Genomic DNA, 17116 nt, shown 5'->3' on the forward strand with positions numbered 1-17116 from the left:
GTTAATCATCAGTCATTAAAATGTTGGTATATTTTATGAAAGCAAGATTGCTCAGTTGGACAAAAGTACACAACCTACCTTTATCAGAAATATCAAAGCCTTTACTGAAGATATTACTAATAGTATTAATAATGGATGACTTTGGACAAGCTGTATACTCAAAGTATAATTTCTTTAGCACATTTGTACAAGCACTTGGAATCTGTCCAAGCCATACTTTGTTAGGCATTTTGTTTTACTTCAACGGGCATAAAAACTTCCTTGCTTTTAACAGGGCGTTTCATAATTTCTAGCTACGAAAATGATTTAAAATGCGACACCTATCATTCAACTAGAGCTTAAAATATCACAAGGAAAAATACACACCGGTATTCCATTTCTCCCTAAACATTGTAAGCTTCGAAGTCTTTAACTAACGTGATACCGGAGTCAACAAGCATACTTTTAGAATTTGATTAAAAGGGAATATAATATGGAATCGCGTATCTCAAGAATTTAATAACGGTATGATTACATCCGTGTACTGCGGCAGGGCTGTGTAGGGCTGTTTCGCCTACCTGATCATGCAAGCTGTCTTGTAGCCTACTGGTCTAGGTGCGTGACTACCAACTGGCAGGTTGTGTGTTCAAATCCAGCTGGTGCTGGACTTTTATTTTAACAAACATTTCTTCGAAAAAATAGGTAAGCGATATTATGGACAATCAGTTGACTTTTATATTTCAAAATATCGCAACATGATCGATATTTGCGATATTTTGAACATATCTTCCCTTCTGACAGCGGTTCTTGCTTCTATTGTGTGTGTGTGTGTGCAACAGTAAATTTTTATAGAGAAATGGAGGCTGGACAGTATGCGTTACAATATAAACATTAATATTGATTTTAATCGTGTTCTGATTTAAATCGCAAACGCGTGTTTAATTATGTGTTTTTAATCATAATCAGGCTAATGCATTTCTACATTTTCTGTATGAACCAGCTTAGAGGTTCATACAGAAAGACAGCTTGTGTTTAAATTGAGTGTAAGGTAATTTATGCTTTTAAAGTCATGGTCAGTATTATTGTACTGTGCTGTACTGTGTCACATTATTTTATAGCGTTTTTATTGCGTTATTAAATCCGGTGGCGCTGTGTTAGTTTCCTGACTCACATTATTTAAACTACCACACTGATCATTCATCTCTAAATAAACTTTATTTTATATAGCGTTTTAAGCGATTAGGTAATTAGATTGCTCATAAACCTAATCGCTTTTTCTACATAAACACAGTGTGATTGCTCTCTGAAAATGCTTTTCCTTTATTTTTAAAGTAGGCTCAGATCGTATTATTATAAACTTTCTTGGAAAAATGTATTTTATGTAAACCATGTTTGCTATTAATTCATTTAGGGCTAAAATATGTTCATTGTCTTCCAATCGAGTCGAGTTGACATTGGAAGCCTGCCACACCCGGACTGTTAAACCAACGCATTAGCACGTCAAAGCCCATTGAGCCAGTATTGGCTTTAGTATCCCCCCCTTCTCCCCTCAATTCAATTCAATTCAAGGTGTTTTATTTGCATGACAGATGGGTACAAGCAGTGTTGGGTATGTATATTGTAACGCTTACAGCAGACAGGCACTGTGTAGGAGCTGACGCACCAGAGCAGCGCCTGCATTTATAACTTAGTTTTTAAAATTAGTCAAGCAATACGAAGCATCTCCTTTTTCTTAGTGCCTGAGCATACTGCAACGCGTGTGAAGCCCATAAACGATATTAATTTTGGAACTTAAATATACAGTATATGGCTGGTCTCGGTACTTTAAAGAAAACATACACACCAGTATTCCATTTCTCCCTAAACATTTTAAGCATCGAAGTCTTTAACTAACGCGATACCGGAGTCAACAAGCATACTTTTAGAATTTGATTAAAAGGGAATATAATATGGAATCGCGTATCTCCAGAATTTAAAGACCAGACAATCGCAAACTCGTTTTCAATAAAATTATTTTATTCATTCAGCAGTTTGTGAGAGGGACATCCAGCAGGGAGAGACACACACACCGGTTTTCATTGACAACATTGTTTTTTTTTCAATTCCTCTTGTCTAACAGGAATGTTTTGTTTGTGGACAGACTGTTAGACAAGAGGAAAAGACCGCCTCCTCCTACGAAGCATTTCGTTGATCCGATCACGAATTCTTTTCCAGTCGTACGCAGCAAGGGTTGAGAATCTCCGATTCACCATCGTACTAATGGTTTCCCGGAGATTGCAAGGCAAGGCACTTTTGCCTCTGGACCCATCGAAATTTACAGACGTGGTCCACCCCCAGTAAATTTCAAAAGTCACAAGATTTCGAAACACGAGGGCGGCGTAGCGGTCGGCTCTTGCTTTCCCGTCTATGCCGATGCACTGCAAGTACAACCCCCCCTCCATCTCCTGGGTGATGGGTAGCAGTTGGACATCTGGGAGAATTATTCGTCCCACTGGCATCTGTGAATTCCGCTGTGCTTCCTGGGGGGAGATAGCCGGCGGGGACAGCATCAACAGAGTCCTGCGCGGTGGTGAACTGAGAGGCTGGGATGGAGTGTCCTGAGGCGGTGTGTGCTCTGCGGGGGGCAGAGCTTCCGCCAGGCATTGCAACCTGCGCGGCGGGGAGAGGCACTTTTCAGGAGACGGCTGCTCAACTGTTTGACTGCTGGAACATACTGTCTCCTTCCTCTGCATTTTCAGGAGTGTCTCTAGCCTCCCAGTCCTCCCCAGTAATGCATCGTACTGCTCCCGCTGCTGCCGAAATGTCTCCATACAGGTGCTGCTTCTACAGGTTGGCACCCTGGCCAGTGGCCGAGAGCAGAGACCCACGGCCTGTGGCAAAATAACATAAGTCATGTAAGAAATAAAGTCACACAGTAGTATTCATCAGTCGCGGAACAGAAGTCAAAATAAACTTTTCTTTTTTTCCGTCTTACCGCTTTCTTTTTTACTGTCCTTGTGGTAGATCGTTTCGCCCGTGCGGTGTTTTCTTGAAGAACAGGCTACGAAGAAATAATTATAATTGAATTTAAAATTCAAAACGGCAATAATACCTTGTAATATGCGCTGTAATCGCGTATTTCAGATGAAGTCTGCTGTATTTGCTTACCCTTCGCTCTTTGGAAGCTGGGGCGGCAGAAGCACCTCGTCTCTTCCCGTAAAAGGTCTTGGTCTCCATACTGTACTATGGTCGCTGTAGTGCAGGTTCGCAGTTTTTTTTTTTGCGATGGGAGCTCACCCAATCCCTTGGTGTCTTTTATGCTATATTCACCTGTACGGCTAGAGTGTGTTCATTGTCTTCCAATGAAAGGCGGGTGCCTTTTGCCGAAGTCGGGAGACATTGGGGGCTTGCCACACCCGGACTGTTAAACCAACGCATTAGCACGTCAAAGCGCATTGAGGACCCGGGCGCAATAGTTGTTTTGTCCCTTGATTTACTGATCTGCATTAATTAAATCTTGTCAGTCAGGTCTTTTTTTCTCTATTTCAATTGTCGTTTACACATGCACGACTTTAAAAGCTAGCATGACAGGTTTCGATTCACATTAGCTGGCGAGCCTTGTTAAAAAAAACAATGACAATGTAACATGCCACTGTTTGTTCATGAACAAAGTTATACTGAGATTTCCTTAGAAACGCGATTAAAAAATAAATAAAAATTTGAATCTCCTGCGGAACACATTCCATAAGAATCAGCGGTTCTACAACATATATTGCCTTTAAAGGTGGCTTCTCAAAACGCTTTACGGGATAAAAACAACCAGAACAGCAGCAACAACAATATTGTATTTCATTGCACTTTGAAAACCAAGTAATAACTTAACTCAGTACGTGCAAACGTTTTGTATGTTGCTGTCTTGAATGCCTGCGTACCCATAAGTATCTTATTTGCCTTGAGGCCTGTCTACAGTATATTTGTCCCCCTATCTCCCTCAATTCAATTCAATTCAAGGTGTTTTATTTGCATGACAGATGGGTACAATTCTTGTTGGGAATGTATACTTTGATATTTACACCCGGCGCGTCACCGAGGGAGCGACTGCATTTATAACTTAGTTTTTAAAATTAGTCAAGCAATATGAAGCATCTCCTTTAGCTTTTAAGTCCCTTATGGTTTTTTCGTATTATATTCCCTATTAATCAAACTCTAAGAGTATGTATCGGCTTGTCAGTCAGGTCTTTTTTTTCTCTTTTTCAATTGTCGTTTACACATGCACGACTTTAAAAGCTAGCAAGACAGGTTTCGATTCACATTAGCTGGCGAGCCTTGTTAAAAAAAACAATGACAATGTAACATGCCACTGTTTGTTCATGAACAAAGTTATACTGAGACTTCCTTAGATACGCGATTAAAAAATAAATAAAAATTTGAATCTCCTGCGGAACACATTCCATAAGAATCAGCGGTTCTACAACATATATCGCCTTTAAAGGTGGCTTCTCAAAACGCTTTACGGGATAAAAACAACCAGAACAGCAGCGACAACAATATTGTATTTCATTGCACTTTGAAAATTGCATTTGAGCACGGTTTTTGACTTTCTTAAAATTGCATTTTGGGCGCGGACAGCACATACAAGGGTTAATGAACTGCGCCAAGAAATTTAAAATAGTTTTCTTTAGGTGTGAGGGTAGGAATGGACCGCAGCAGGCATAATCAGCAAACCAGGAAAACAAAGAACAGGACAGGTGAGATGTGTAGCCAGAAAGCGAGTGATCAGAAAAAGGAAATGGATTTGTCAACTGATTGTCCATAATATCGCTTACCTATTTTTTCGAAGAAATGTTTGTTAAAATAAAAGTCCAGCACCAGCTGGATTCGAACACACAACCTGCCAGTTGGTAGGCACGCACCTAGACCAGTAGGCTACAAGACAGCTCGCACGATCAGGCAGGCGAAACAGCCCTACACAGCCCTGCCGCAGTACACGGATATAATCATACCGTTATTAAATTCTTGAGATACGCGATTCCATATTATATTCCCTTTTAATCAAATTCTAAAAGTATGCTTGTTGACTCCGGTATCACGTTAGTTAAAGACTTCGAAGCTTACAATGTTTAGGGAGAAATGGAATACTGGTGTGTATTTTTTTCTTTAAAGTACCAAGACCAGCTATATACTGTATGTTTATGTTCCAAAATTAATATCGTTTATGGCCTTCACACGCGTTACAGTATGCTCCTATTCTTTTTATGCTCAGCTACTAAGATTTCCCTTCAGTGGTAAAATTCAATATCTACAACGAGCACAGTAAAGACGTTTACAGTAAGTCTTTCTACGACAGACCAATGGACCATGAGTGCCCCTGTCGGTCAACCAATCACGCACCGCGGTATCCCGTGTCATCATACCTGCGGTATCTGTACCGCGGTGTCTGTACCGCGCACTTTGAATGGCTGCATCTGTATGTTACACTTAGTTCACTGTATTAAATAGATCTAATTAAGAAAGTTAAGTGTTAGCATAAACTATTAGCAATCAATAATATTAAATTTAGCACTGTAATAAGCTGTTGCACTTTCCCCCGCATCTTGTAAAAATATATTTTCATTGTTCAAATATACATTAAGTCTGACTATCATATAATAAGTTAAATACAAAACTAAAGAAAAAATAGGGTTAAATATAATTCAAAATATTTTGCTAACAATGTTAACTGTTTATGAATAATAAAATGTATTAACTAAGGAGTAGGATGGCTCAGTTGTTAGTATGTTTTTTTGTTTTGTTTCTTTTTCATAAATACAACAGTAGTACCTGATGTCTCAGTGGCTTTCAAAATTAAATTATGCATGCAAACCTGTGAACTAGAAAGATAACTAAGATATCCATCCATTTATAATGGTGGCGAAGTGGTTAGCATTGCTATCTTGCAGCACTGGGGTCCTAGGTTCAATTCCTGCCATCCTGTGTGTGAGGGGTTTACATGTTCTCTCTGGGTTAGATGGTTTTTCTCCATATGTGTGATATGACTCCCTCTCGCACTCCAAAACATACTGGTAAGTTAATTGGTTTATGGGAAAACTGGCCCTGGCGTGTGTGTGTTTGTGTCTGTCTGTCCTGTGATGGACTGGCGCTATGTCCAGGGTGTATTCTGCCTTGTGTCCGTTGCTTACTGGGATAGGCTCCAAATCCTCTGTACTGGATAAAGAGATTAGAAATGGATGGAAGTAAAGGCACTGTGTGGATGGAACTATACACAGTGTTAGAAACCCACGATGAAATGGCAGCATCTCACTGAGAATAAAATATTTTATAGTGCTGGCTTAAGGAAACAGCCTTTCCACCTCTCTTGCACATCAGTATCCATACCTAGTTATTTAAACAAATTTGCCTCTAAGTATAAACATCTTAATATGCTGGCTCTGTGGATCCGCATCAGCTATGTTTGCCCATTCCTTCAATTCATGTGCATCCAACACACAGTTCAATGCCAGCAACTACACATAATCTAAAATACAATCCTTATTTCAGTATCTATGTAAACATATAGTCTGTTAACTTCATCATCTTCATCAAAAGTATGCCTAACCCCATTAGGAAGTGTTCTTGTTATAAGTGTATTCCTCAGCTTTCCCCAAATTATCTTCTTCTTGCCAACATCTCTAGTCTTTTATCCTGCAATAACTCAGCCAACACTTAAATCTCCAAAAGCTGCTTGTGTTAATTTCTTTAAATCACAAATATCATGTGTAAATACTGGCCATGTAATACTCTGCATTGTGGAATAATAGTTTATTTTAAAGGGAACTAGAGAAATCAAGAAAGGCTTTTTTTCTAGAATTAATAAATGCACATCCTGTTCACTGGGGAAATTAAATCCACACTGAGCAATCTTCAATATGTTCAGAATATGACAGCAAGAATCCTATCAGGGATGCATTACACCTGTTTTCAAGTCCTTGCACTGGTTACCTATCAGATTTCGAGTCAACTTCAAAATCCTTATCCTCCTTATATACTGTCCTACAACTGTTATTATTGATCACCGAATTATTGTACTTGACATGACTTCATTCAGCCTTTCCTGAACGTCTATGACAGGCAGAGAGAGTGCTGTTTCTGGTGCGATCTTTTGCAGCTGACATTTCACTGTTTTAAACGAACAAGAAATTAGATTGCTCATAAATCAGTTATTCTATATAAACACAGCGTAATTGCCCTCCGAAAATCCTCTTTTTCTTGTTCGTTTTAGAGACCTTGATCGAAACTGATTTTAGATGTCAGAAAGGATTTATTTTCTCTGTATTTCCTACATTGCTTTGTCGAGATTTTAACTTTATATCTAACTTTATATCTAGGCTCAGATTTCAACTATAAATCGTACAGTAATTAATAGCAGTAAATACTGATGTTTTGCGCCCTCTTACCACAAAAATATATGTTTTGTAGTTGGGATTAACTTTATTTCGTACGCGTAGCTACTCCGATTCGGACACCGAACAGTTAAAGATGGCGGCAAATCAGACACCCAGAGGGGGGGCGTCTTCTCGCCTCCATAACTAAAATGCCAAATAGGAGTGGCTTAAGCGACATACACAGTCGTGTAACTGACAGTTTGAGGTAGCCTATCGTGTAAATTTCGCTTTGTTGCTGATAGGTTAAGCTTTCGAAACTCTGCCCCAAAGTCATGTGACTGATTTTTCGCCCTGTTTCGTTGGTTAAACGCAATGATCACAAGCACCACCATGGTAACTGGGATGTGTAGTTTTTAATTCCGTTTGAATTATAACTGTACGTACTGTCTTCATATTTGGCCAGGGCTTTAAAGAGAAGGCGCGCCAAAAAAATTCGGTGCCGTCGTCTCCGCTTTAAAGGTACCCCCGTGCTGGAAGAATTTGACCTCGGAACGTTTGCCCAGCGTAGTTATAGTGGACATAAAAACAAGAGTTCGCTGGCATTATATCCTAGAAGACACAGACCGGCACCAGACCGGTAAATGCTTGATGAACTAGGGATTGGACAGTTTCCAAGTGCTTGTACAATCGATGGAAATGTTCAAATAAATGTGCAAAAGAAATAAACAAAATAATCATTTATTTCTTTATCATATTGGCTAGCTAATGTCCTCTCTTTGCTAGTTAGTGGCTGTGTTTCTGCGTTGGGTAGCAACGGGTGACTGTTCTCAGGCGGAAGATGTAAACAGCTTAATTTTCGTCTTAAATAATTTTTAAAAATTAAAATTCATTCTATACAGCAATCACATATTTGGGTACCGTTTCATAAAACTTTCATGCTTAAAATGTTTAGGGAGAAATGGAAGACTGGTGTGTATTTTTTCTTTAAACTATCAAGACCAGCCATACACAGTACAGTTTATGTACATACAGTAATGTTTATGTTCCTAAATTAATATCGTTTATGACCTTCAGATGCGTTATGCTCCTCTTCTTTTTATGCTCAGCTACTAAAATTTCCCTTTAGTGGTAAAATTCCATATAAATATTCAAAACTAAGCAGATTGAAATGTGCACAGTAAAGACATTAGATGATTAAATCTTTTCACTACCAACCAATGCACCACGAGTGCCCCTGTCGCAGGGCACCGTAGGGCGGTGCCCTACGGTGCCCTGCGGGTTGGTTACTGTACCACGGGTTTTTACCGCTCATTTTGAATGGCTGCATCTGTAGGTTGTCTCTCGCAGTGTTCAGGAATTGCATTCCGAAACTGAGTCAGATCAAAAGTTGTAAGAAAAGCACCTATGGTGTCGGTTCTAACAGCTTTATTGATTCGATGTTAAAGGCCGGAAATGGGGCACAAGACACGCGACCGCAAAAAGCGTCGCCATCTGCTTCCAGCTGCAAAATGCCGTTTGCGGACGCTGAAGCATTTGAACTTGAACTTTATTGCCATATGTAACCGGTACTGGTACAATGGAATTCTTACTTACAGAAGGTCTCTCGATTGTAAAACAAGTATAAAAAACAAGACAAAGTGCAAACAGTGCATCAAGACAATGTACAAACAAACAATAGACAATGTGCAAGTAAACATGTAGACATTTCTTTCCAAGGCAGCGGGTACAAGCGATCTCGCGTTTTAAAACCACCAGGAAAAGCAGAAAGGCACTTTTCCTTGCTTGCGCCGGCACACAACGACGTGAGGAGAACACCGTAGTCGGCAGGATTCGAACCTGCGCGGGGAGACCCCAATGGATTTCTAGTCCATCGCCTTAACCACTCGGCCACGACTACAGCAAGCGCTGCTGTTGCTGTGTTCTTGCTACAATCTCACATGGATCGCGAGGCACCGGTGGAAACCTTTTTCAAAGTCGTTCTCCATTAAAAAAAAAACCTTTCCAAAATACAAGCCTTGCAGACAGACACGCCTCAGAGGACTTAAGGGTGGCTTCATGTGGGAATGATAAAGTCTCCCTGTCCGGACAGGAAAATGGCACTTTGTTAGACACAAAGAAACAATCAACAACAGACAAATGTCCACAAGCATTTAAGAAGCCGCACCATGTTCTTGCTACAATCTCACACGGATCGCGAGACGCCGGCGGAAATCTTTTTCAAAGTCGTTCTCCGTTAAAAAAAAAAAACCTTTCCAAAATACAAACCTTGCAGACAGACACGCCTCAGAGGACTTAAGGGTTGCTTCATGTGGGAATGATAAAGTCTCCCCGTCCGGACAGGAAAATGGCACTTTGTTAGACACAAAAAAACAATCAACAACAGACAAATGTCTACAAGCATTTTAGAAGACGCACTTGAAATAGCTCTTATATTCGTGTTAGACGCTGGAATCGCCTTTTTATTGACGCTCTTACGAACGCCATGGAAAGCAAAACAAAGCAAAGCAGAGCAGAACAAAACGAACAAAATAAAACCCTCACGTCCTGCACTTGAATATAATGCCGTTACGTGCCGAAACGGTATTGGACGTCATCCTAGCACTGCAACCCGGGGCGTACGGTATATGGGAACGAGCACACGTCACGAATCGTCTCTAATCACTCCCTGCACTGTAAGGCGCCTTGAAGCGTGCACCCTCAACATTCATCTTTGCGCATCTGTGAAAGGTAAACTCTTGAGCAAACTCTGAACCAGACGCTCAAACTCCAGCTAGGATTAGGGGTTGCATTCCCACGCTACTTGAACACTTTGTTTACGCTCAGTGCTGGATTTTGGGAACTTTAGGACGAGTGGGACTTTTCTCCTATCTGTCAATTCGTTTTGTTTTGGAGACTCTTGGCTGTCTGTGTTGTATAGTGCAGCGTGAAGAAAACGTTTTCGAAAACTGTGCCGGCTCAAAAGTTGTAAGAAATCCTCTCCAGCTCTTTTAAGTCTCTTCAGTTTTGTCATTTAAAGTGAAACTAGATGTATAACTGGAGCCTCACTTATGCAAATGGTGAGGCTCCAGTTCGACATCTAGTTTCACTTTATATGACAGAAGTACGTCAGACTGCGCCGGACTGGGGGATCATTTCGGGTTATTTTTACCATCTTAAACATTTGAAATCCTCCCCTAGGCAATTGTGACACTTCATCTTGGCTCCACCTAGGACACTCTTCAATCTTCCATCACTTCTCTCTTCTCCCGCAACACTCTCGTCTGTCGGCAGTATGTGGCGTCTTTGCATTACCACCAATCTCACCACAGCAAGAAAGCAACGTGTTTTGGCAAGAGAGGAGGAGACTGAGAGGTATGTCTTAACACCGATACTACAGTGCTTAAGTACTGCTCACGTACATGTTTCTTGGTTCATATTATGCATTTCATACGGTCAAATTACTTTTGAGCAACTAATAAGAAGCGCGAAACGGTATGCGTTTTAGTTTCGTTTTGTGCTATGACCCGTGGATTGATTAGAGATATCAAGTACATACAAGTCATTTTTTAAATGTTGTAGTTCGTCTTGAAAAAATGTTACGAGTACATCATCTATCAACAATTACACAGGTTCTGTTTCCATATTGCGGATTTTGGTTACGTAATATTATTTTCTAGATTTCACGTTGTGAATATATGATTTGGGCAAACAGAGCCGCAAAGAAGTACATTATGGGTTGTTGTTGTTTTTTTTGCAGTTTTATCTAGAACAAGCGATGCTTAAACCTTTGTCTGATTCTTGTGAAACTATCCACACGACAGTTACAGTACCTAGGAGTTGACTTCAGTGATGTCACTGATGGGATGTTTCTAAAAATCCATCCTCTGTAAAACGTCTTCTCTAGTTGTCCTGCATATGTATTCGCTAATGAAGCTGTGTGTTCTGAGCCTGGATCTCTACATTTCTGTATGAACCAGCTTAGAGGGCTAAAGACAGCTTGTGTTTAAATTGAGTGTAAGGCAATTTATGCTTCTAAAGTCATGGTCAGCATTTATTATTGTACTGTGCTGTAAACTTGTTCTGTGCCTAGTCACATTATTTTATAGCGTTTATATAGTGTTATCAAATCCGGTGGCGCTGTGTGTTAGTTTCCTGACTCCCATGTCACATGGTCTGTGATTGAAACCTGTGAAACCGGTTTAATTCGTCACAGCCAGCACTCCGGCAGAGAGGGGGTTGTGCTCGTAAAGTAGAAGCAGGCGAGATTTCCAGCGAAAGACACCTCCCCCCCACCCTCATACGATTCGCATTGTAATTACACATTCTAATTGTATTACACATTGTACACATGCTTAAAAGAGAAGAGAGAAAACGCAAGCCTTCTTCAGGTGTGAGGGTCTTCTGCTCAGAATGAAACGCTAAAATGTAATGTAGGCTCTGAATGGGTTCAATTATGATTTGGGCTTGATTAAGGTCGCTGCCTTTCATCTAAAACCCTACTTGAATCCTTCTAAACTAAAAATCAGTGTTAGTGAGTTCTAAATAAAGAGGTATCCAGGTAACAGTGAAACGGGCGGACAGTCTGGGGAGATCGCCTGTTTTCCATGTAAATAGTTCCCTGGTTCCGCACCCCTTGGTGTTTCTCTCGCTCTCTCTCGGGTCACCTGATCATTAGCTCGAAAGATTTCAGTGCTTTGTGTATATTCTAATGGTAGTGGGGGCAGGGTGTGTGGGAACAGGTTTGGTTGAAATTGCATTGGAGATCTATGTTCTTCACACCCGAAACATTTTCTCTGAAAGTATTTTCTTCGCAGTTTAACCGATCTTGTTACAGCATGTTACAGTTTACTATTATTAACCATATTAATTTTAAGTGCTTAATGCCATTTTTTGACCAGGCACGAATATTCTTAAGTCCATATCTTCGCAAGGGAATCAGTGCGAATTGCAATACTAATTAAATTAAAACTACTAACTACTAACTAATACTAATTAAAACAAACCAGAAACGTGTTGTTCTGTCTAATGACATTACAAGTGGAAAGATTACAGATTTTAATCGTCTTTAATTTTGTTACGTTATACATTTTAGAAACGTTTCATCCATACAAACACCACAAAACTATTTTCGATTGTATTTCTGAATAGTATGTTACACTTAGTTCACTGTTTTAAATACATCTAATTAAGAAAGTTAGGTGTTAGCATAAACTATTAGCAATCAATAATATTAAATTTAGCACTGTAATAAGATGTTGCACTTTCCCCCGCATCTTGTAAAAATATATTTTCATTGTTCAAATATACATTAAGTCTGACTATCATATAATAAGTTAAATACAAAACTAAAGAAAAAATAGGGTTAAATATAATTCAAAATATTTTGCTAACAATGTTAACTGTTTATGAATAATAAAATGTATTAACTAAGGAGTAGGATGGCACAGTTGTTAGTATGTTTTTTGTTTTGTTTCTTTTTCATAAATACAACAGTAGTACCTGATGTCTCAGTGGCTTTCAAAATTAAATCATGCATGCAAACCTGTGAACTAGAAAGATAACTAAGATATTGTCATGGAAATATAACTATCAAGGAAGCCACAAAAGAGAGTTCTCACCTGAGTAAGGTCTTTATTTCAATATTGCAATATTGGGAGCCCTGCTGCCACTTCGCAAAGTGCAACCAGAGACTCAATTTGTTACAAGCAGTACAGGGTTTTTATAAGACGTTGCGCTGTAAAAAAGTTCAGCACTTGGTCCCTTCTAAAACTTCCCCTTTCTCTAAGAGAAAACAGATTACATCATAGAGCGAGAGAAGAAAAACTAGATTTGTTATTCAAAGCTTATCGGTTACTTTCAGCTAATTCTAATGACCCAGACAGCATATATTGTTTTGGTACATTGTCTTCTAAACTAACCTAAACAGTATACTTTGTTGACGAACTGTTTTCTAAAATTCTGCACGCACTGTAGCACACCAGTTACATCCTTGAAATATATTATCTAAAAGCACCAATATATTTTTTTCAAAGCTCTCTACATTTTTAAGAATCAATTTACTTATTAGATTTCCACTTCAATATCCATCCATTTATAATGGTGGCGAAGTGGTTAGCATTGCTATCTTGCAGCTGAAGAAAGATGTGAAGACGGGGGTTTGAATTTAATCCTTTCTGTAGGGGGTTTAGACTTCTAAGTCACAAGCTGGGGTTTATGGCAGGAAAGGGGGTTAACTGATAAGGATTGCAGATGCAAGCTAGGAACCCCCCTGGGTGTAATGTTAAACTGACCATTTGCCCAGAACATCGTAAACTGACCAAATACCATGAACCCCCCTCTTTACCATCAGACCGAGTGACGTCAGAAACGGAGAAGAAAACACTATATAACCCAAAAGTTTGTAACAGTACGTTGAACAATGCTTCGGTTTTGTTGTTTCTTGCGGGAAACAAGACTTCGGCTTTATTGTTCCTTGCATGCAATAAACTCATCTGTTTTACTTCATCTCAGGATCAAGAACCTTATTTCTTCTGTTACAGCAAATTTGGCGTAGTCGGCGGATGCTCCAGAAGGCGCAGAACTTCCCATCGGCAGGAGAGACGGTCAGCGCGCACATAACTAAGAGGTAAGGACTCCTCTTTTATTTAAAAGTCCCGACTCTCTCTGACCGATTGGGAAATCTCTGCTCCCTGCGAGAATCGCCCGAGATGACGGAGTAAACGTGAGTTTCTGAATTCCTCTGGCCCGGGGAAGGCACCGGTGTATGTAATGGGTTGGTTGCTGTAAGCCCAGAATTTGGTCTGGCAGGGGTTCCGCGGTATTGTGTACAGGCGTTCGAAGCTGGTGTATGCCTTAATTGCGCGTGGAGTTTTGAACGGGTTTTGGACCCTTACCGTGAAGTTCAGGACTGGTGTGGGTCTTAATTGCACCCGGAGTTCTGAAGGTCAGAACTGGTTTGGGTCTTAATTGCACCCGGAGTTCTGAGGCTCAGAATCGGCGTGGGCCTTAATTGCGCCCGGGGTTCTAGAGCAAGTGGTGCATTAAATGCACGTAGTTCAGGACTGGTGTGGGTCTTAATGGCACCCGGAGTTCTGTGGCTCGGGATCGGTGTGGGCCTTAATTGCGCCCGGGGTTCTGGAGCTGAGTGGTGCATTAAATGCACGTATAATCCAGGATTGGTGTGGGCTTTAATTACGCCCGGGGTCCTGAGATTAGCTACGCCTTGATCGTGCACAGATTGGAGTGGCGTGGTTTCTGGCGTGGCGTGGGTTTTTTTGTTTTAAAGGAAACAGGAGTAGAAGAGATATATGCATGTATGTTTTTGGTGTTTTCCTTGTTTGTGAAATACATATACACACGCACGACACTAACATAAACACACCTCATAATAAAAGAGCAAAGCATTAAGTAGCAGGATTTAAAGGACGTTGAGACCCGAGAATCGCCCTGATTGAGCTCAGTGCGTAAGTCCACCCCGGGGCAAAAGCAGCGATGCTGGCGTTCTGGGGATGGTGAATTACTGATCAAGAAAGGGGGTTTTCGAGGTCTCGTTTCTTACCTGTGAACAGTGCGGTGTAAATCCTCTCTAAAGTCTCTGAGAGGTATTTAGATCTGGAGGTAACAGACGCCTTTGGCTGAATGAGTGCAGGAATGCACAGGTTTTTCAAGTGAAAGCATCCCCCTACTGAATGAGCTGTTACCTCACACACGACAAAAGTAAATCTTAAAGAGACCGAACATGTGCGCTAACTGATGGTTTGAGAAAGTGGTGGAAGGGTCCGTTTAAATATCGGAAAAGTGTAAGTTGACGGAAAAGAAGGAGAAAAATATGGAAAAAGCTGAGTTTGTCAGAGGGAATTTGGGGCGAAGACGCCTGTAAAGAAAGCATATGAGTATTGATTGGCAAAAGCACAAGCATGTAGCTCCCACCCTGGTGCACGGCCGGCACCAGTAGTGGCAGATACATGACGAAAAAGAAAGACATTGGGATGTGACTTAAAAGTGTGTTTACGGGGAAAATAAAAACCCGGAAGAAAATATACTTTACTCGCTACGAAAGAGTATAAAAAAAAAAGCTAAAAGAGGCAGTACAGGAGAATGAGAAACTAAAGAAGGAATTAACTTCTGGTCACGCTGCACTGGTTAATGTGCTGCAGCCAGCGACTAAGTTATATCCTGCTCTCCCACAGGGGAACAAACAGGCAGGAAACGAAAATAATTGGGATCAATTCCCTCAGTGGCCATATGGAGAAGGGGGGTCTGATTGGGATAACACTTGGTATGAGTGTGATAAAGACGGATCAGGGTCTCCCCTGTTAGAGGGAGGGCGCCCGCAGATCTGTACTCTCACTCGAAGTGGGAAAGGACTTGATGTAGCAGGGGCTGGCGCCGTTGATGACAGCGCCACTCTAACACTGTCTCGCACCCCGTCGAGGGGGTCTGCAATCGCACTTACCTTCCCTGATTTCCCCCATACGATCAAATCCAAAACCGTAAGATATTGACCGGTGGGCTAAAGTACCGCACCCGAAATTAGAAATGCAGCGAACCTGGAGTGCGCTTCAGGAATTAAAAGGATTCATGTAGAAGTAAAACAAGAATACAGCACATTGTATTACGAAGAGAAAAATATATTCTCGATGTGTATGTGTGTTTTATGAATTTGTGTGCCGGCATGTATGTGTGTAACTGTGAGTTTTGGTATACTAAATGACGGTGTGAGTGTGTTTAGCCAGCGGGACTGGCTAGAGACGTAACTAAAGAGACTTGACGAAAATCAACTTAAGGAGATTGGAAAATATAAGAGCGTCTGAAACGTATAAGTACAGTACAGGTGGACGTAAAAGTAGTTAAACAGTTTTTGTATTATTATAAATTATTATAAATTGTAATTTATACAATTAGTTGCAATAGTGGAAACAATTTGGTTTTATTCGAATGTCTCGAAACCAGACATGCTGAAACGCTGTAGGTTTAGAATCGAGACTGGGGAGAATAACGTCTTGTGAGAAAATCTGTTTACCTAACGATTAGATCCTGTAAATCCCTTGTAGCCTCCCTAAGTCTGTCCCAGTCCAGTGGATAAAAATGTACTGTTAATGGAGTGTTGGTTTCTCTGTTAGGGGATACTGGAGCACTACTGTCCTGCTTGTTTCACTCCTCTGTTCAACAGTGTACTATAGAGCAATGTATAGGGGAAGATGGCAGGAGGCCACAGGAGTATTGGGACAGCAAGTTTTACTTGCCGAGTACCAGATTTTAATGGGTGGTTTTATTCCAGATCTATTGGGTTGGAATATTATGCATTACAAAGAATGACTATGCAGAACAGGGTATCACGTAGCTTCAACTGGCTGTGATCACTCAGTATGTTGATGGTATTCTGAGTGCTTCCCCTGATGAGGAAAGTCTGAGTTGCTTCAGCTTTAGAGTGTCTAATAGAAGCAGTTATGATAAGGCCCTTTTGTGTCTAGCATTGTGAAATTTTAACAGGGCCCGGGTGCAATGTTTTTTACAGGGTGAGCACAACTCTTAACAGATCTGCTTAAGGGGGGAGTGCAGTACAAGGACAAGATTGCCTTGGTTCCCGCAGCAAAAGCCGCCTTTAATAATTTGAAACAAGTTCTCTTACAGGTGCTGAGACTGCGGTTTCCTCAGATGGATCAACCATTCCTTTGTATTATTGCAAGTTGCTGACAGAGGCCACCCAAGGAGCCCGCGAGCAGGTCCTGGAGGCGTGGGGACCACCACCTGAAGGAGGGCACAACCTCATCCCAGGAGAGTGGGTGTGGATCAGGAAATTTCCTTCACAGGTTCTC

At 40.8% G+C, this 17116-nt stretch overlaps 1 non-coding gene across 1 annotated transcript; it reads right to left on the reverse strand.

Moving 5' to 3' along the window:
• Positions 1 to 9134: 9134 nt before the first annotated feature.
• On the reverse strand, positions 9135 to 9216 carry trnas-aga (transfer RNA serine (anticodon AGA)). Its single transcript has one exon. It is a non-coding gene; the product is annotated as a tRNA-Ser (tRNA).
• Between the last annotated feature and the right edge of the window lie 7900 nt (positions 9217 to 17116).

The sequence above is a fragment of the Atractosteus spatula genome (genome assembly GCF_055471065.1).
Source record: "Atractosteus spatula isolate fAtrSpa1 chromosome 16 unlocalized genomic scaffold, fAtrSpa1.hap1 SUPER_16_unloc_1, whole genome shotgun sequence".
Taxonomy (NCBI): Eukaryota; Metazoa; Chordata; class Actinopteri; order Semionotiformes; family Lepisosteidae; genus Atractosteus; species Atractosteus spatula.